Source organism: Anomaloglossus baeobatrachus, unplaced genomic scaffold (genome assembly GCF_048569485.1).
Source record: "Anomaloglossus baeobatrachus isolate aAnoBae1 unplaced genomic scaffold, aAnoBae1.hap1 Scaffold_3278, whole genome shotgun sequence".
NCBI classification, from domain to species: Eukaryota; Metazoa; Chordata; class Amphibia; order Anura; family Aromobatidae; genus Anomaloglossus; species Anomaloglossus baeobatrachus.
Genome location: NW_027442663.1, coordinates 1 through 19,426, shown reverse-complemented (window position 1 = coordinate 19,426; position 19,426 = coordinate 1). Strand labels below are relative to the sequence as shown.

Below are 19,426 nucleotides of genomic sequence, written 5' to 3'. Positions count from 1 at the left end.
TCTCCTGGAGGAATAGTTTGCTTGCTCTTGGACATTCTAAAAGAGAGGTCATGATAGACATTGAGCTTCTGAGCTCAATTGGGGACAGTCATGGGTGATGAATGTTTGCAACCTACTGCGAAGCCTCATACCGCAATATAAGGAACGTCAAATACTAAGAAAGGGCGGCCTATGAAAGAATTACTACTTTCAATAAGTACACTTAAACGGCTAATTGGGAATAGAAAAACTGTAAAAAGCCCTCTGAGAAAGCCCCCCTCTAACCTTTGATAGTAAGCTTTTCTGTAGTCTGCCTGTTGATGTATTTTCCGTTTGAACTGTGCACAACATGAAGAGACGGAACACTGGCGGCTTGTCACAATGCCCCCCGATGACATCACAATAGCGCTGCTGCCTAGAAAACAAGCTGCGCAGAAGAAGTTGTTCTTTGGGTGGGAGGGTGGGCTAGTGGAAGGAGGGGGCAATCTCTTTTTTTCCCGGGTGGTAGGGGGATGACAGGAGAAGGGAAGCGGGTGGTGAGAAAGGTACAGAGGGCAGGGTTTGGGGGCTGGGAAGGAAAGGGAAAAGATTAGGGTTTGGGGATGATGAAAGGGCTTTCTACGGGTAAGGATGGCAAAGGGTGGCAGTGACGGAAAGTCAGGCAACCTGTCCTGTCCGTCTTTTTGTATCGTGAATTGGAAAGACTGCAAGGGGGAGGGGAGTTGCTTGCGCCCTAAAGGAGGAGTTATTCAGATTCATTGCAGTGGGCGGCGGCTGCAAAACGCACCATTCTTCTTGTTTTGGCTCTGCAAAGCAGCCTTTTCAAGGGTTGGCTTGGGTGACAAAATGTCTTGTGTAGGCGTGGGTTTGTCTCCCTCTCGCTCTCTCTCCCTAAGATGTGTCCGGCATAGGCCAGGGTGCCACTCGAGGCCCAAACCAATTCTGGTTATCGCTTCTCGGCCTTTTGGCTAAGATCAAGTGTAGTATCTGTTCTTATCAGTTTAATATCTGATACGTCCCCTATCTGGGGACCATATATTAAATGGATTTTTAGAACAGGGAGATGGAAAAAGAGCTTGCTCTGTCCACTCCACGCATTGACCTGGTATTGCAGTACCTCCAGGAACGGTGCACCCCTTCTTAACCCAGTTTCCAAAAGCAGAACTCAATTCACACTGATTCATATTAGCCCGATTTAATGAATTGGAAGAAAGCATACGTCTTCATATGCACCTCAATTTGGCCCATTCACTTTTCACACTTCCTCCTTTTGTTTTTTATCTTTCACACTTTTGACTTTCTTTATTCATCCAAATAGCAAACTCATCACCACTCAACCTGACCAACTCGGCTATGTCCCCGTGCTGCAGTTCTCTGTCTTATCTAGATCATTTGCAATTGAATGGAATAGATCCCTTTTGGACAAAGTGGATTCACCTGCTGCTGCAGTGACCACAGGTGTGATAACATCTAGAATTGGCATCTGGTGCGATCTCTCCGCTTCCACTCCAAAGAAAGTTACCTGTTTATTCCTATCATGCATTGGTTTTTGGGGTTTTCTTTGAGTAATGATGATCTCTTTAGTAGTCTGTTGGCGCCCTCTCCTGGAGGAATAGTTTGCTTGCTCTTGGACATTCTAAAAGAGAGGTCATGATAGACATTGAGCTTCTGAGCTCAATTGGGGACAGTCATGGGTGATGAATGTTTGCAACCTACTGCGAAGCCTCATACCGCAATATAAGGAACGTCAAATACTAAGAAAGGGCGGCCTATGAAAGAATTACTACTTTCAATAAGTACACTTAAACGGCTAATTGGGAATAGAAAAACTGTAAAAAGCCCTCTGAGAAAGCCCCCCTCTAACCTTTGATAGTAAGCTTTTCTGTAGTCTGCCTGTTGATGTATTTTCCGTTTGAACTGTGCACAACATGAAGAGACGGAACACTGGCGGCTTGTCACAATGCCCCCCGATGACATCACAATAGCGCTGCTGCCTAGAAAACAAGCTGCGCAGAAGAAGTTGTTCTTTGGGTGGGAGGGTGGGCTAGTGGAAGGAGGGGGCAATCTCTTTTTTTCCCGGGTGGTAGGGGGATGACAGGAGAAGGGAAGCGGGTGGTGAGAAAGGTACAGAGGGCAGGGTTTGGGGGCTGGGAAGGAAAGGGAAAAGATTAGGGTTTGGGGATGATGAAAGGGCTTTCTACGGGTAAGGATGGCAAAGGGTGGCAGTGACGGAAAGTCAGGCAACCTGTCCTGTCCGTCTTTTTGTATCGTGAATTGGAAAGACTGCAAGGGGGAGGGGAGTTGCTTGCGCCCTAAAGGAGGAGTTATTCAGATTCATTGCAGTGGGCGGCGGCTGCAAAACGCACCATTCTTCTTGTTTTGGCTCTGCAAAGCAGCCTTTTCAAGGGTTGGCTTGGGTGACAAAATGTCTTGTGTAGGCGTGGGTTTGTCTCCCTCTCGCTCTCTCTCCCTAAGATGTGTCCGGCATAGGCCAGGGTGCCACTCGAGGCCCAAACCAATTCTGGTTATCGCTTCTCGGCCTTTTGGCTAAGATCAAGTGTAGTATCTGTTCTTATCAGTTTAATATCTGATACGTCCCCTATCTGGGGACCATATATTAAATGGATTTTTAGAACAGGGAGATGGAAAAAGAGCTTGCTCTGTCCACTCCACGCATTGACCTGGTATTGCAGTACCTCCAGGAACGGTGCACCCCTTCTTAACCCAGTTTCCAAAAGCAGAACTCAATTCACCTGATTCATATTAGCCCGATTTAATGAATTGGAAGAAAGCATACGTCTTCATATGCACCTCAATTTGGCCCATTCACTTTTCACACTTCCTCCTTTTGTTTTTTATCTTTCACACTTTTGACTTTCTTTATTCATCCAAATAGCAAACTCATCACCACTCAACCTGACCAACTCGGCTATGTCCCCGTGCTGCAGTTCTCTGTCTTATCTAGATCATTTGCAATTGAATGGAATAGATCCCTTTTGGACAAAGTGGATTCACCTGCTGCTGCAGTGACCACAGGTGTGATAACATCTAGAATTGGCATCTGGTGCGATCTCTCCGCTTCCACTCCAAAGAAAGTTACCTGTTTATTCCTATCATGCATTGGTTTTTGGGGTTTTCTTTGAGTAATGATGATCTCTTTAGTAGTCTGTTGGCGCCCTCTCCTGGAGGAATAGTTTGCTTGCTCTTGGACATTCTAAAAGAGAGGTCATGATAGACATTGAGCTTCTGAGCTCAATTGGGGACAGTCATGGGTGATGAATGTTTGCAACCTACTGCGAAGCCTCATACCGCAATATAAGGAACGTCAAATACTAAGAAAGGGCGGCCTATGAAAGAATTACTACTTTCAATAAGTACACTTAAACGGCTAATTGGGAATAGAAAAACTGTAAAAAGCCCTCTGAGAAAGCCCCCCTCTAACCTTTGATAGTAAGCTTTTCTGTAGTCTGCCTGTTGATGTATTTTCCGTTTGAACTGTGCACAACATGAAGAGACGGAACACTGGCGGCTTGTCACAATGCCCCCCGATGACATCACAATAGCGCTGCTGCCTAGAAAACAAGCTGCGCAGAAGAAGTTGTTCTTTGGGTGGGAGGGTGGGCTAGTGGAAGGAGGGGGCAATCTCTTTTTTTCCCGGGTGGTAGGGGGATGACAGGAGAAGGGAAGCGGGTGGTGAGAAAGGTACAGAGGGCAGGGTTTGGGGGCTGGGAAGGAAAGGGAAAAGATTAGGGTTTGGGGATGATGAAAGGGCTTTCTACGGGTAAGGATGGCAAAGGGTGGCAGTGACGGAAAGTCAGGCAACCTGTCCTGTCCGTCTTTTTGTATCGTGAATTGGAAAGACTGCAAGGGGGAGGGGAGTTGCTTGCGCCCTAAAGGAGGAGTTATTCAGATTCATTGCAGTGGGCGGCGGCTGCAAAACGCACCATTCTTCTTGTTTTGGCTCTGCAAAGCAGCCTTTTCAAGGGTTGGCTTGGGTGACAAAATGTCTTGTGTAGGCGTGGGTTTGTCTCCCTCTCGCTCTCTCTCCCTAAGATGTGTCCGGCATAGGCCAGGGTGCCACTCGAGGCCCAAACCAATTCTGGTTATCGCTTCTCGGCCTTTTGGCTAAGATCAAGTGTAGTATCTGTTCTTATCAGTTTAATATCTGATACGTCCCCTATCTGGGGACCATATATTAAATGGATTTTTAGAACAGGGAGATGGAAAAAGAGCTTGCTCTGTCCACTCCACGCATTGACCTGGTATTGCAGTACCTCCAGGAACGGTGCACCCCTTCTTAACCCAGTTTCCAAAAGCAGAACTCAATTCACCTGATTCATATTAGCCCGATTTAATGAATTGGAAGAAAGCATACGTCTTCATATGCACCTCAATTTGGCCCATTCACTTTTCACACTTCCTCCTTTTGTTTTTTATCTTTCACACTTTTGACTTTCTTTATTCATCCAAATAGCAAACTCATCACCACTCAACCTGACCAACTCGGCTATGTCCCCGTGCTGCAGTTCTCTGTCTTATCTAGATCATTTGCAATTGAATGGAATAGATCCCTTTTGGACAAAGTGGATTCACCTGCTGCTGCAGTGACCACAGGTGTGATAACATCTAGAATTGGCATCTGGTGCGATCTCTCCGCTTCCACTCCAAAGAAAGTTACCTGTTTATTCCTATCATGCATTGGTTTTTGGGGTTTTCTTTGAGTAATGATGATCTCTTTAGTAGTCTGTTGGCGCCCTCTCCTGGAGGAATAGTTTGCTTGCTCTTGGACATTCTAAAAGAGAGGTCATGATAGACATTGAGCTTCTGAGCTCAATTGGGGACAGTCATGGGTGATGAATGTTTGCAACCTACTGCGAAGCCTCATACCGCAATATAAGGAACGTCAAATACTAAGAAAGGGCGGCCTATGAAAGAATTACTACTTTCAATAAGTACACTTAAACGGCTAATTGGGAATAGAAAAACTGTAAAAAGCCCTCTGAGAAAGCCCCCCTCTAACCTTTGATAGTAAGCTTTTCTGTAGTCTGCCTGTTGATGTATTTTCCGTTTGAACTGTGCACAACATGAAGAGACGGAACACTGGCGGCTTGTCACAATGCCCCCCGATGACATCACAATAGCGCTGCTGCCTAGAAAACAAGCTGCGCAGAAGAAGTTGTTCTTTGGGTGGGAGGGTGGGCTAGTGGAAGGAGGGGGCAATCTCTTTTTTTCCCGGGTGGTAGGGGGATGACAGGAGAAGGGAAGCGGGTGGTGAGAAAGGTACAGAGGGCAGGGTTTGGGGGCTGGGAAGGAAAGGGAAAAGATTAGGGTTTGGGGATGATGAAAGGGCTTTCTACGGGTAAGGATGGCAAAGGGTGGCAGTGACGGAAAGTCAGGCAACCTGTCCTGTCCGTCTTTTTGTATCGTGAATTGGAAAGACTGCAAGGGGGAGGGGAGTTGCTTGCGCCCTAAAGGAGGAGTTATTCAGATTCATTGCAGTGGGCGGCGGCTGCAAAACGCACCATTCTTCTTGTTTTGGCTCTGCAAAGCAGCCTTTTCAAGGGTTGGCTTGGGTGACAAAATGTCTTGTGTAGGCGTGGGTTTGTCTCCCTCTCGCTCTCTCTCCCTAAGATGTGTCCGGCATAGGCCAGGGTGCCACTCGAGGCCCAAACCAATTCTGGTTATCGCTTCTCGGCCTTTTGGCTAAGATCAAGTGTAGTATCTGTTCTTATCAGTTTAATATCTGATACGTCCCCTATCTGGGGACCATATATTAAATGGATTTTTAGAACAGGGAGATGGAAAAAGAGCTTGCTCTGTCCACTCCACGCATTGACCTGGTATTGCAGTACCTCCAGGAACGGTGCACCCCTTCTTAACCCAGTTTCCAAAAGCAGAACTCAATTCACCTGATTCATATTAGCCCGATTTAATGAATTGGAAGAAAGCATACGTCTTCATATGCACCTCAATTTGGCCCATTCACTTTTCACACTTCCTCCTTTTGTTTTTTATCTTTCACACTTTTGACTTTCTTTATTCATCCAAATAGCAAACTCATCACCACTCAACCTGACCAACTCGGCTATGTCCCCGTGCTGCAGTTCTCTGTCTTATCTAGATCATTTGCAATTGAATGGAATAGATCCCTTTTGGACAAAGTGGATTCACCTGCTGCTGCAGTGACCACAGGTGTGATAACATCTAGAATTGGCATCTGGTGCGATCTCTCCGCTTCCACTCCAAAGAAAGTTACCTGTTTATTCCTATCATGCATTGGTTTTTGGGGTTTTCTTTGAGTAATGATGATCTCTTTAGTAGTCTGTTGGCGCCCTCTCCTGGAGGAATAGTTTGCTTGCTCTTGGACATTCTAAAAGAGAGGTCATGATAGACATTGAGCTTCTGAGCTCAATTGGGGACAGTCATGGGTGATGAATGTTTGCAACCTACTGCGAAGCCTCATACCGCAATATAAGGAACGTCAAATACTAAGAAAGGGCGGCCTATGAAAGAATTACTACTTTCAATAAGTACACTTAAACGGCTAATTGGGAATAGAAAAACTGTAAAAAGCCCTCTGAGAAAGCCCCCCTCTAACCTTTGATAGTAAGCTTTTCTGTAGTCTGCCTGTTGATGTATTTTCCGTTTGAACTGTGCACAACATGAAGAGACGGAACACTGGCGGCTTGTCACAATGCCCCCCGATGACATCACAATAGCGCTGCTGCCTAGAAAACAAGCTGCGCAGAAGAAGTTGTTCTTTGGGTGGGAGGGTGGGCTAGTGGAAGGAGGGGGCAATCTCTTTTTTTCCCGGGTGGTAGGGGGATGACAGGAGAAGGGAAGCGGGTGGTGAGAAAGGTACAGAGGGCAGGGTTTGGGGGCTGGGAAGGAAAGGGAAAAGATTAGGGTTTGGGGATGATGAAAGGGCTTTCTACGGGTAAGGATGGCAAAGGGTGGCAGTGACGGAAAGTCAGGCAACCTGTCCTGTCCGTCTTTTTGTATCGTGAATTGGAAAGACTGCAAGGGGGAGGGGAGTTGCTTGCGCCCTAAAGGAGGAGTTATTCAGATTCATTGCAGTGGGCGGCGGCTGCAAAACGCACCATTCTTCTTGTTTTGGCTCTGCAAAGCAGCCTTTTCAAGGGTTGGCTTGGGTGACAAAATGTCTTGTGTAGGCGTGGGTTTGTCTCCCTCTCGCTCTCTCTCCCTAAGATGTGTCCGGCATAGGCCAGGGTGCCACTCGAGGCCCAAACCAATTCTGGTTATCGCTTCTCGGCCTTTTGGCTAAGATCAAGTGTAGTATCTGTTCTTATCAGTTTAATATCTGATACGTCCCCTATCTGGGGACCATATATTAAATGGATTTTTAGAACAGGGAGATGGAAAAAGAGCTTGCTCTGTCCACTCCACGCATTGACCTGGTATTGCAGTACCTCCAGGAACGGTGCACCCCTTCTTAACCCAGTTTCCAAAAGCAGAACTCAATTCACCTGATTCATATTAGCCCGATTTAATGAATTGGAAGAAAGCATACGTCTTCATATGCACCTCAATTTGGCCCATTCACTTTTCACACTTCCTCCTTTTGTTTTTTATCTTTCACACTTTTGACTTTCTTTATTCATCCAAATAGCAAACTCATCACCACTCAACCTGACCAACTCGGCTATGTCCCCGTGCTGCAGTTCTCTGTCTTATCTAGATCATTTGCAATTGAATGGAATAGATCCCTTTTGGACAAAGTGGATTCACCTGCTGCTGCAGTGACCACAGGTGTGATAACATCTAGAATTGGCATCTGGTGCGATCTCTCCGCTTCCACTCCAAAGAAAGTTACCTGTTTATTCCTATCATGCATTGGTTTTTGGGGTTTTCTTTGAGTAATGATGATCTCTTTAGTAGTCTGTTGGCGCCCTCTCCTGGAGGAATAGTTTGCTTGCTCTTGGACATTCTAAAAGAGAGGTCATGATAGACATTGAGCTTCTGAGCTCAATTGGGGACAGTCATGGGTGATGAATGTTTGCAACCTACTGCGAAGCCTCATACCGCAATATAAGGAACGTCAAATACTAAGAAAGGGCGGCCTATGAAAGAATTACTACTTTCAATAAGTACACTTAAACGGCTAATTGGGAATAGAAAAACTGTAAAAAGCCCTCTGAGAAAGCCCCCCTCTAACCTTTGATAGTAAGCTTTTCTGTAGTCTGCCTGTTGATGTATTTTCCGTTTGAACTGTGCACAACATGAAGAGACGGAACACTGGCGGCTTGTCACAATGCCCCCCGATGACATCACAATAGCGCTGCTGCCTAGAAAACAAGCTGCGCAGAAGAAGTTGTTCTTTGGGTGGGAGGGTGGGCTAGTGGAAGGAGGGGGCAATCTCTTTTTTTCCCGGGTGGTAGGGGGATGACAGGAGAAGGGAAGCGGGTGGTGAGAAAGGTACAGAGGGCAGGGTTTGGGGGCTGGGAAGGAAAGGGAAAAGATTAGGGTTTGGGGATGATGAAAGGGCTTTCTACGGGTAAGGATGGCAAAGGGTGGCAGTGACGGAAAGTCAGGCAACCTGTCCTGTCCGTCTTTTTGTATCGTGAATTGGAAAGACTGCAAGGGGGAGGGGAGTTGCTTGCGCCCTAAAGGAGGAGTTATTCAGATTCATTGCAGTGGGCGGCGGCTGCAAAACGCACCATTCTTCTTGTTTTGGCTCTGCAAAGCAGCCTTTTCAAGGGTTGGCTTGGGTGACAAAATGTCTTGTGTAGGCGTGGGTTTGTCTCCCTCTCGCTCTCTCTCCCTAAGATGTGTCCGGCATAGGCCAGGGTGCCACTCGAGGCCCAAACCAATTCTGGTTATCGCTTCTCGGCCTTTTGGCTAAGATCAAGTGTAGTATCTGTTCTTATCAGTTTAATATCTGATACGTCCCCTATCTGGGGACCATATATTAAATGGATTTTTAGAACAGGGAGATGGAAAAAGAGCTTGCTCTGTCCACTCCACGCATTGACCTGGTATTGCAGTACCTCCAGGAACGGTGCACCCCTTCTTAACCCAGTTTCCAAAAGCAGAACTCAATTCACCTGATTCATATTAGCCCGATTTAATGAATTGGAAGAAAGCATACGTCTTCATATGCACCTCAATTTGGCCCATTCACTTTTCACACTTCCTCCTTTTGTTTTTTATCTTTCACACTTTTGACTTTCTTTATTCATCCAAATAGCAAACTCATCACCACTCAACCTGACCAACTCGGCTATGTCCCCGTGCTGCAGTTCTCTGTCTTATCTAGATCATTTGCAATTGAATGGAATAGATCCCTTTTGGACAAAGTGGATTCACCTGCTGCTGCAGTGACCACAGGTGTGATAACATCTAGAATTGGCATCTGGTGCGATCTCTCCGCTTCCACTCCAAAGAAAGTTACCTGTTTATTCCTATCATGCATTGGTTTTTGGGGTTTTCTTTGAGTAATGATGATCTCTTTAGTAGTCTGTTGGCGCCCTCTCCTGGAGGAATAGTTTGCTTGCTCTTGGACATTCTAAAAGAGAGGTCATGATAGACATTGAGCTTCTGAGCTCAATTGGGGACAGTCATGGGTGATGAATGTTTGCAACCTACTGCGAAGCCTCATACCGCAATATAAGGAACGTCAAATACTAAGAAAGGGCGGCCTATGAAAGAATTACTACTTTCAATAAGTACACTTAAACGGCTAATTGGGAATAGAAAAACTGTAAAAAGCCCTCTGAGAAAGCCCCCCTCTAACCTTTGATAGTAAGCTTTTCTGTAGTCTGCCTGTTGATGTATTTTCCGTTTGAACTGTGCACAACATGAAGAGACGGAACACTGGCGGCTTGTCACAATGCCCCCCGATGACATCACAATAGCGCTGCTGCCTAGAAAACAAGCTGCGCAGAAGAAGTTGTTCTTTGGGTGGGAGGGTGGGCTAGTGGAAGGAGGGGGCAATCTCTTTTTTTCCCGGGTGGTAGGGGGATGACAGGAGAAGGGAAGCGGGTGGTGAGAAAGGTACAGAGGGCAGGGTTTGGGGGCTGGGAAGGAAAGGGAAAAGATTAGGGTTTGGGGATGATGAAAGGGCTTTCTACGGGTAAGGATGGCAAAGGGTGGCAGTGACGGAAAGTCAGGCAACCTGTCCTGTCCGTCTTTTTGTATCGTGAATTGGAAAGACTGCAAGGGGGAGGGGAGTTGCTTGCGCCCTAAAGGAGGAGTTATTCAGATTCATTGCAGTGGGCGGCGGCTGCAAAACGCACCATTCTTCTTGTTTTGGCTCTGCAAAGCAGCCTTTTCAAGGGTTGGCTTGGGTGACAAAATGTCTTGTGTAGGCGTGGGTTTGTCTCCCTCTCGCTCTCTCTCCCTAAGATGTGTCCGGCATAGGCCAGGGTGCCACTCGAGGCCCAAACCAATTCTGGTTATCGCTTCTCGGCCTTTTGGCTAAGATCAAGTGTAGTATCTGTTCTTATCAGTTTAATATCTGATACGTCCCCTATCTGGGGACCATATATTAAATGGATTTTTAGAACAGGGAGATGGAAAAAGAGCTTGCTCTGTCCACTCCACGCATTGACCTGGTATTGCAGTACCTCCAGGAACGGTGCACCCCTTCTTAACCCAGTTTCCAAAAGCAGAACTCAATTCACCTGATTCATATTAGCCCGATTTAATGAATTGGAAGAAAGCATACGTCTTCATATGCACCTCAATTTGGCCCATTCACTTTTCACACTTCCTCCTTTTGTTTTTTATCTTTCACACTTTTGACTTTCTTTATTCATCCAAATAGCAAACTCATCACCACTCAACCTGACCAACTCGGCTATGTCCCCGTGCTGCAGTTCTCTGTCTTATCTAGATCATTTGCAATTGAATGGAATAGATCCCTTTTGGACAAAGTGGATTCACCTGCTGCTGCAGTGACCACAGGTGTGATAACATCTAGAATTGGCATCTGGTGCGATCTCTCCGCTTCCACTCCAAAGAAAGTTACCTGTTTATTCCTATCATGCATTGGTTTTTGGGGTTTTCTTTGAGTAATGATGATCTCTTTAGTAGTCTGTTGGCGCCCTCTCCTGGAGGAATAGTTTGCTTGCTCTTGGACATTCTAAAAGAGAGGTCATGATAGACATTGAGCTTCTGAGCTCAATTGGGGACAGTCATGGGTGATGAATGTTTGCAACCTACTGCGAAGCCTCATACCGCAATATAAGGAACGTCAAATACTAAGAAAGGGCGGCCTATGAAAGAATTACTACTTTCAATAAGTACACTTAAACGGCTAATTGGGAATAGAAAAACTGTAAAAAGCCCTCTGAGAAAGCCCCCCTCTAACCTTTGATAGTAAGCTTTTCTGTAGTCTGCCTGTTGATGTATTTTCCGTTTGAACTGTGCACAACATGAAGAGACGGAACACTGGCGGCTTGTCACAATGCCCCCCGATGACATCACAATAGCGCTGCTGCCTAGAAAACAAGCTGCGCAGAAGAAGTTGTTCTTTGGGTGGGAGGGTGGGCTAGTGGAAGGAGGGGGCAATCTCTTTTTTTCCCGGGTGGTAGGGGGATGACAGGAGAAGGGAAGCGGGTGGTGAGAAAGGTACAGAGGGCAGGGTTTGGGGGCTGGGAAGGAAAGGGAAAAGATTAGGGTTTGGGGATGATGAAAGGGCTTTCTACGGGTAAGGATGGCAAAGGGTGGCAGTGACGGAAAGTCAGGCAACCTGTCCTGTCCGTCTTTTTGTATCGTGAATTGGAAAGACTGCAAGGGGGAGGGGAGTTGCTTGCGCCCTAAAGGAGGAGTTATTCAGATTCATTGCAGTGGGCGGCGGCTGCAAAACGCACCATTCTTCTTGTTTTGGCTCTGCAAAGCAGCCTTTTCAAGGGTTGGCTTGGGTGACAAAATGTCTTGTGTAGGCGTGGGTTTGTCTCCCTCTCGCTCTCTCTCCCTAAGATGTGTCCGGCATAGGCCAGGGTGCCACTCGAGGCCCAAACCAATTCTGGTTATCGCTTCTCGGCCTTTTGGCTAAGATCAAGTGTAGTATCTGTTCTTATCAGTTTAATATCTGATACGTCCCCTATCTGGGGACCATATATTAAATGGATTTTTAGAACAGGGAGATGGAAAAAGAGCTTGCTCTGTCCACTCCACGCATTGACCTGGTATTGCAGTACCTCCAGGAACGGTGCACCCCTTCTTAACCCAGTTTCCAAAAGCAGAACTCAATTCACCTGATTCATATTAGCCCGATTTAATGAATTGGAAGAAAGCATACGTCTTCATATGCACCTCAATTTGGCCCATTCACTTTTCACACTTCCTCCTTTTGTTTTTTATCTTTCACACTTTTGACTTTCTTTATTCATCCAAATAGCAAACTCATCACCACTCAACCTGACCAACTCGGCTATGTCCCCGTGCTGCAGTTCTCTGTCTTATCTAGATCATTTGCAATTGAATGGAATAGATCCCTTTTGGACAAAGTGGATTCACCTGCTGCTGCAGTGACCACAGGTGTGATAACATCTAGAATTGGCATCTGGTGCGATCTCTCCGCTTCCACTCCAAAGAAAGTTACCTGTTTATTCCTATCATGCATTGGTTTTTGGGGTTTTCTTTGAGTAATGATGATCTCTTTAGTAGTCTGTTGGCGCCCTCTCCTGGAGGAATAGTTTGCTTGCTCTTGGACATTCTAAAAGAGAGGTCATGATAGACATTGAGCTTCTGAGCTCAATTGGGGACAGTCATGGGTGATGAATGTTTGCAACCTACTGCGAAGCCTCATACCGCAATATAAGGAACGTCAAATACTAAGAAAGGGCGGCCTATGAAAGAATTACTACTTTCAATAAGTACACTTAAACGGCTAATTGGGAATAGAAAAACTGTAAAAAGCCCTCTGAGAAAGCCCCCCTCTAACCTTTGATAGTAAGCTTTTCTGTAGTCTGCCTGTTGATGTATTTTCCGTTTGAACTGTGCACAACATGAAGAGACGGAACACTGGCGGCTTGTCACAATGCCCCCCGATGACATCACAATAGCGCTGCTGCCTAGAAAACAAGCTGCGCAGAAGAAGTTGTTCTTTGGGTGGGAGGGTGGGCTAGTGGAAGGAGGGGGCAATCTCTTTTTTTCCCGGGTGGTAGGGGGATGACAGGAGAAGGGAAGCGGGTGGTGAGAAAGGTACAGAGGGCAGGGTTTGGGGGCTGGGAAGGAAAGGGAAAAGATTAGGGTTTGGGGATGATGAAAGGGCTTTCTACGGGTAAGGATGGCAAAGGGTGGCAGTGACGGAAAGTCAGGCAACCTGTCCTGTCCGTCTTTTTGTATCGTGAATTGGAAAGACTGCAAGGGGGAGGGGAGTTGCTTGCGCCCTAAAGGAGGAGTTATTCAGATTCATTGCAGTGGGCGGCGGCTGCAAAACGCACCATTCTTCTTGTTTTGGCTCTGCAAAGCAGCCTTTTCAAGGGTTGGCTTGGGTGACAAAATGTCTTGTGTAGGCGTGGGTTTGTCTCCCTCTCGCTCTCTCTCCCTAAGATGTGTCCGGCATAGGCCAGGGTGCCACTCGAGGCCCAAACCAATTCTGGTTATCGCTTCTCGGCCTTTTGGCTAAGATCAAGTGTAGTATCTGTTCTTATCAGTTTAATATCTGATACGTCCCCTATCTGGGGACCATATATTAAATGGATTTTTAGAACAGGGAGATGGAAAAAGAGCTTGCTCTGTCCACTCCACGCATTGACCTGGTATTGCAGTACCTCCAGGAACGGTGCACCCCTTCTTAACCCAGTTTCCAAAAGCAGAACTCAATTCACCTGATTCATATTAGCCCGATTTAATGAATTGGAAGAAAGCATACGTCTTCATATGCACCTCAATTTGGCCCATTCACTTTTCACACTTCCTCCTTTTGTTTTTTATCTTTCACACTTTTGACTTTCTTTATTCATCCAAATAGCAAACTCATCACCACTCAACCTGACCAACTCGGCTATGTCCCCGTGCTGCAGTTCTCTGTCTTATCTAGATCATTTGCAATTGAATGGAATAGATCCCTTTTGGACAAAGTGGATTCACCTGCTGCTGCAGTGACCACAGGTGTGATAACATCTAGAATTGGCATCTGGTGCGATCTCTCCGCTTCCACTCCAAAGAAAGTTACCTGTTTATTCCTATCATGCATTGGTTTTTGGGGTTTTCTTTGAGTAATGATGATCTCTTTAGTAGTCTGTTGGCGCCCTCTCCTGGAGGAATAGTTTGCTTGCTCTTGGACATTCTAAAAGAGAGGTCATGATAGACATTGAGCTTCTGAGCTCAATTGGGGACAGTCATGGGTGATGAATGTTTGCAACCTACTGCGAAGCCTCATACCGCAATATAAGGAACGTCAAATACTAAGAAAGGGCGGCCTATGAAAGAATTACTACTTTCAATAAGTACACTTAAACGGCTAATTGGGAATAGAAAAACTGTAAAAAGCCCTCTGAGAAAGCCCCCCTCTAACCTTTGATAGTAAGCTTTTCTGTAGTCTGCCTGTTGATGTATTTTCCGTTTGAACTGTGCACAACATGAAGAGACGGAACACTGGCGGCTTGTCACAATGCCCCCCGATGACATCACAATAGCGCTGCTGCCTAGAAAACAAGCTGCGCAGAAGAAGTTGTTCTTTGGGTGGGAGGGTGGGCTAGTGGAAGGAGGGGGCAATCTCTTTTTTTCCCGGGTGGTAGGGGGATGACAGGAGAAGGGAAGCGGGTGGTGAGAAAGGTACAGAGGGCAGGGTTTGGGGGCTGGGAAGGAAAGGGAAAAGATTAGGGTTTGGGGATGATGAAAGGGCTTTCTACGGGTAAGGATGGCAAAGGGTGGCAGTGACGGAAAGTCAGGCAACCTGTCCTGTCCGTCTTTTTGTATCGTGAATTGGAAAGACTGCAAGGGGGAGGGGAGTTGCTTGCGCCCTAAAGGAGGAGTTATTCAGATTCATTGCAGTGGGCGGCGGCTGCAAAACGCACCATTCTTCTTGTTTTGGCTCTGCAAAGCAGCCTTTTCAAGGGTTGGCTTGGGTGACAAAATGTCTTGTGTAGGCGTGGGTTTGTCTCCCTCTCGCTCTCTCTCCCTAAGATGTGTCCGGCATAGGCCAGGGTGCCACTCGAGGCCCAAACCAATTCTGGTTATCGCTTCTCGGCCTTTTGGCTAAGATCAAGTGTAGTATCTGTTCTTATCAGTTTAATATCTGATACGTCCCCTATCTGGGGACCATATATTAAATGGATTTTTAGAACAGGGAGATGGAAAAAGAGCTTGCTCTGTCCACTCCACGCATTGACCTGGTATTGCAGTACCTCCAGGAACGGTGCACCCCTTCTTAACCCAGTTTCCAAAAGCAGAACTCAATTCACCTGATTCATATTAGCCCGATTTAATGAATTGGAAGAAAGCATACGTCTTCATATGCACCTCAATTTGGCCCATTCACTTTTCACACTTCCTCCTTTTGTTTTTTATCTTTCACACTTTTGACTTTCTTTATTCATCCAAATAGCAAACTCATCACCACTCAACCTGACCAACTCGGCTATGTCCCCGTGCTGCAGTTCTCTGTCTTATCTAGATCATTTGCAATTGAATGGAATAGATCCCTTTTGGACAAAGTGGATTCACCTGCTGCTGCAGTGACCACAGGTGTGATAACATCTAGAATTGGCATCTGGTGCGATCTCTCCGCTTCCACTCCAAAGAAAGTTACCTGTTTATTCCTATCATGCATTGGTTTTTGGGGTTTTCTTTGAGTAATGATGATCTCTTTAGTAGTCTGTTGGCGCCCTCTCCTGGAGGAATAGTTTGCTTGCTCTTGGACATTCTAAAAGAGAGGTCATGATAGACATTGAGCTTCTGAGCTCAATTGGGGACAGTCATGGGTGATGAATGTTTGCAACCTACTGCGAAGCCTCATACCGCAATATAAGGAACGTCAAATACTAAGAAAGGGCGGCCTATGAAAGAATTACTACTTTCAATAAGTACACTTAAACGGCTAATTGGGAATAGAAAAACTGTAAAAAGCCCTCTGAGAAAGCCCCCCTCTAACCTTTGATAGTAAGCTTTTCTGTAGTCTGCCTGTTGATGTATTTTCCGTTTGAACTGTGCACAACATGAAGAGACGGAACACTGGCGGCTTGTCACAATGCCCCCCGATGACATCACAATAGCGCTGCTGCCTAGAAAACAAGCTGCGCAGAAGAAGTTGTTCTTTGGGTGGGAGGGTGGGCTAGTGGAAGGAGGGGGCAATCTCTTTTTTTCCCGGGTGGTAGGGGGATGACAGGAGAAGGGAAGCGGGTGGTGAGAAAGGTACAGAGGGCAGGGTTTGGGGGCTGGGAAGGAAAGGGAAAAGATTAGGGTTTGGGGATGATGAAAGGGCTTTCTCACGGGTAAGGATGGCAAAGGGTGGCAGTGACGGAAAGTCAGGCAACCTGTCCTGTCCGTCTTTTTGTATCGTGAATTGGAAAGACTGCAAGGGGGAGGGGAGTTGCTTGCGCCCTAAAGGAGGAGTTATTCAGATTCATTGCAGTGGGCGGCGGCTGCAAAACGCACCATTCTTCTTGTTTTGGCTCTGCAAAGCAGCCTTTTCAAGGGTTGGCTTGGGTGACAAAATGTCTTGTGTAGGCGTGGGTTTGTCTCCCTCTCGCTCTCTCTCCCTAAGATGTGTCCGGCATAGGCCAGGGTGCCACTCGAGGCCCAAACCAATTCTGGTTATCGCTTCTCGGCCTTTTGGCTAAGATCAAGTGTAGTATCTGTTCTTATCAGTTTAATATCTGATACGTCCCCTATCTGGGGACCATATATTAAATGGATTTTTAGAACAGGGAGATGGAAAAAGAGCTTGCTCTGTCCACTCCACGCATTGACCTGGTATTGCAGTACCTCCAGGAACGGTGCACCCCTTCTTAACCCAGTTTCCAAAAGCAGAACTCAATTCACCTGATTCATATTAGCCCGATTTAATGAATTGGAAGAAAGCATACGTCTTCATATGCACCTCAATTTGGCCCATTCACTTTTCACACTTCCTCCTTTTGTTTTTTATCTTTCACACTTTTGACTTTCTTTATTCATCCAAATAGCAAACTCATCACCACTCAACCTGACCAACTCGGCTATGTCCCCGTGCTGCAGTTCTCTGTCTTATCTAGATCATTTGCAATTGAATGGAATAGATCCCTTTTGGACAAAGTGGATTCACCTGCTGCTGCAGTGACCACAGGTGTGATAACATCTAGAATTGGCATCTGGTGCGATCTCTCCGCTTCCACTCCAAAGAAAGTTACCTGTTTATTCCTATCATGCATTGGTTTTTGGGGTTTTCTTTGAGTAATGATGATCTCTTTAGTAGTCTGTTGGCGCCCTCTCCTGGAGGAATAGTTTGCTTGCTCTTGGACATTCTAAAAGAGAGGTCATGATAGACATTGAGCTTCTGAGCTCAATTGGGGACAGTCATGGGTGATGAATGTTTGCAACCTACTGCGAAGCCTCATACCGCAATATAAGGAACGTCAAATACTAAGAAAGGGCGGCCTATGAAAGAATTACTACTTTCAATAAGTACACTTAAACGGCTAATTGGGAATAGAAAAACTGTAAAAAGCCCTCTGAGAAAGCCCCCCTCTAACCTTTGATAGTAAGCTTTTCTGTAGTCTGCCTGTTGATGTATTTTCCGTTTGAACTGTGCACAACATGAAGAGACGGAACACTGGCGGCTTGTCACAATGCCCCCCGATGACATCACAATAGCGCTGCTGCCTAGAAAACAAGCTGCGCAGAAGAAGTTGTTCTTTGGGTGGGAGGGTGGGCTAGTGGAAGGAGGGGGCAATCTCTTTTTTTCCCGGGTGGTAGGGGGATGACAGGAGAAGGGAAGCGGGTGGTGAGAAAGGTACAGAGGGCAGGGTTTGGGGGCTGGGAAGGAAAGGGAAAAGATTAGGGTTTGGGGATGATGAAAGGGCTTTCTACGGGTAAGGATGGCAAAGGGTGGCAGTGACGGAAAGTCAGGCAACCTGTCCTGTCCGTCTTTTTGTATCGTGAATTGGAAAGACTGCAAGGGGGAGGGGAGTTGCTTGCGCCCTAAAGGAGGAGTTATTCAGATTCATTGCAGTGGGCGGCGGCTGCAAAACGCACCATTCTTCTTGTTTTGGCTCTGCAAAGCAGCCTTTTCAAGGGTTGGCTTGGGTGACAAAATGTCTTGTGTAGGCGTGGGTTTGTCTCCCTCTCGCTCTCTCTCCCTAAGATGTGTCCGGCATAGGCCAGGGTGCCACTCGAGGCCCAAACCAATTCTGGTTATCGCTTCTCGGCCTTTTGGCTAAGATCAAGTGTAGTATCTGTTCTTATCAGTTTAATATCTGATACGTCCCCTATCTGGGGACCATATATTAAATGGATTTTTAGAACAGGGAGATGGAAAAAGAGCTTGCTCTGTCCACTCCACGCATTGACCTGGTATTGCAGTACCTCCAGGAACGGTGCACCCCTTCTTAACCCAGTTTCCAAAAGCAGAACTCAATTCACCTGATTCATATTAGCCCGATTTAATGAATTGGAAGAAAGCATACGTCTTCATATGCACCTCAATTTGGCCCATTCACTTTTCACACTTCCTCCTTTTGTTTTTTATCTTTCACACTTTTGACTTTCTTTATTCATCCAAATAGCAAACTCATCACCACTCAACCTGACCAACTCGGCTATGTCCCCGTGCTGCAGTTCTCTGTCTTATCTAGATCATTTGCAATTGAATGGAATAGATCCCTTTTGGACAAAGTGGATTCACCTGCTGCTGCAGTGACCACAGGTGTGATAACATCTAGAATTGGCATCTGGTGCGATCTCTCCGCTTCCACTCCAAAGAAAGTTACCTGTTTATTCCTATCATGCATTGGTTTTTGGGGTTTTCTTTGAGTAATGATGATCTCTTTAGTAGTCTGTTGGCGCCCTCTCCTGGAGGAATAGTTTGCTTGCTCTTGGACATTCTAAAAGAGAGGTCATGATAGACATTGAGCTTCTGAGCTCAATTGGGGACAGTCATGGGTGATGAATGTTTGCAACCTACTGCGAAGCCTCATACCGCAATATAAGGAACGTCAAATACTAAGAAAGGGCGGCCTATGAAAGAATTACTACTTTCAATAAGTACACTTAAACGGCTAATTGGGAATAGAAAAACTGTAAAAAGCCCTCTGAGAAAGCCCCCCTCTAACCTTTGATAGTAAGCTTTTCTGTAGTCTGCCTGTTGATGTATTTTCCGTTTGAACTGTGCACAACATGAAGAGACGGAACACTGGCGGCTTGTCACAATGCCCCCCGATGACATCACAATAGCGCTGCTGCCTAGAAAACAAGCTGCGCAGAAGAAGTTGTTCTTTGGGTGGGAGGGTGGGCTAGTGGAAGGAGGGGGCAATCTCTTTTTTTCCCGGGTGGTAGG

The 19,426-nt window shown here is 46.3% G+C and overlaps 12 non-coding genes across 12 annotated transcripts; all 12 read left to right on the top strand.

Moving 5' to 3' along the window:
* The first annotated feature begins 927 nt into the window (after positions 1 to 927).
* Positions 928 to 1,118, top strand: LOC142270465 (U2 spliceosomal RNA). Its single transcript, XR_012735753.1, has one exon. It is a non-coding gene; the product is annotated as a U2 spliceosomal RNA (small nuclear RNA).
* A 1,388-nt stretch (positions 1,119 to 2,506) lies between these two features.
* Positions 2,507 to 2,697, top strand: LOC142270464 (U2 spliceosomal RNA). Its single transcript, XR_012735752.1, has one exon. It is a non-coding gene; the product is annotated as a U2 spliceosomal RNA (small nuclear RNA).
* Positions 2,698 to 4,084: 1,387 nt separating this feature from the next.
* On the top strand, positions 4,085 to 4,275 carry LOC142270463 (U2 spliceosomal RNA). The gene has a single exon (XR_012735751.1). It is a non-coding gene; the product is annotated as a U2 spliceosomal RNA (small nuclear RNA).
* A 1,387-nt stretch (positions 4,276 to 5,662) lies between these two features.
* Positions 5,663 to 5,853, top strand: LOC142270462 (U2 spliceosomal RNA). The gene has a single exon (XR_012735750.1). It is a non-coding gene; the product is annotated as a U2 spliceosomal RNA (small nuclear RNA).
* Positions 5,854 to 7,240: 1,387 nt separating this feature from the next.
* Positions 7,241 to 7,431, top strand: LOC142270461 (U2 spliceosomal RNA). Its single transcript, XR_012735749.1, has one exon. It is a non-coding gene; the product is annotated as a U2 spliceosomal RNA (small nuclear RNA).
* A 1,387-nt stretch (positions 7,432 to 8,818) lies between these two features.
* On the top strand, positions 8,819 to 9,009 carry LOC142270460 (U2 spliceosomal RNA). Its single transcript, XR_012735748.1, has one exon. It is a non-coding gene; the product is annotated as a U2 spliceosomal RNA (small nuclear RNA).
* A 1,387-nt stretch (positions 9,010 to 10,396) lies between these two features.
* Positions 10,397 to 10,587, top strand: LOC142270459 (U2 spliceosomal RNA). Its single transcript, XR_012735747.1, has one exon. It is a non-coding gene; the product is annotated as a U2 spliceosomal RNA (small nuclear RNA).
* Positions 10,588 to 11,974: 1,387 nt separating this feature from the next.
* On the top strand, positions 11,975 to 12,165 carry LOC142270506 (U2 spliceosomal RNA). The gene has a single exon (XR_012735790.1). It is a non-coding gene; the product is annotated as a U2 spliceosomal RNA (small nuclear RNA).
* Positions 12,166 to 13,552: 1,387 nt separating this feature from the next.
* LOC142270494 (U2 spliceosomal RNA) lies at positions 13,553 to 13,743 on the top strand. The gene has a single exon (XR_012735779.1). It is a non-coding gene; the product is annotated as a U2 spliceosomal RNA (small nuclear RNA).
* A 1,387-nt stretch (positions 13,744 to 15,130) lies between these two features.
* On the top strand, positions 15,131 to 15,321 carry LOC142270482 (U2 spliceosomal RNA). The gene has a single exon (XR_012735768.1). It is a non-coding gene; the product is annotated as a U2 spliceosomal RNA (small nuclear RNA).
* Positions 15,322 to 16,709: 1,388 nt separating this feature from the next.
* On the top strand, positions 16,710 to 16,900 carry LOC142270470 (U2 spliceosomal RNA). The gene has a single exon (XR_012735757.1). It is a non-coding gene; the product is annotated as a U2 spliceosomal RNA (small nuclear RNA).
* A 1,387-nt stretch (positions 16,901 to 18,287) lies between these two features.
* Positions 18,288 to 18,478, top strand: LOC142270454 (U2 spliceosomal RNA). The gene has a single exon (XR_012735746.1). It is a non-coding gene; the product is annotated as a U2 spliceosomal RNA (small nuclear RNA).
* The last annotated feature ends 948 nt before the right edge of the window (positions 18,479 to 19,426 follow it).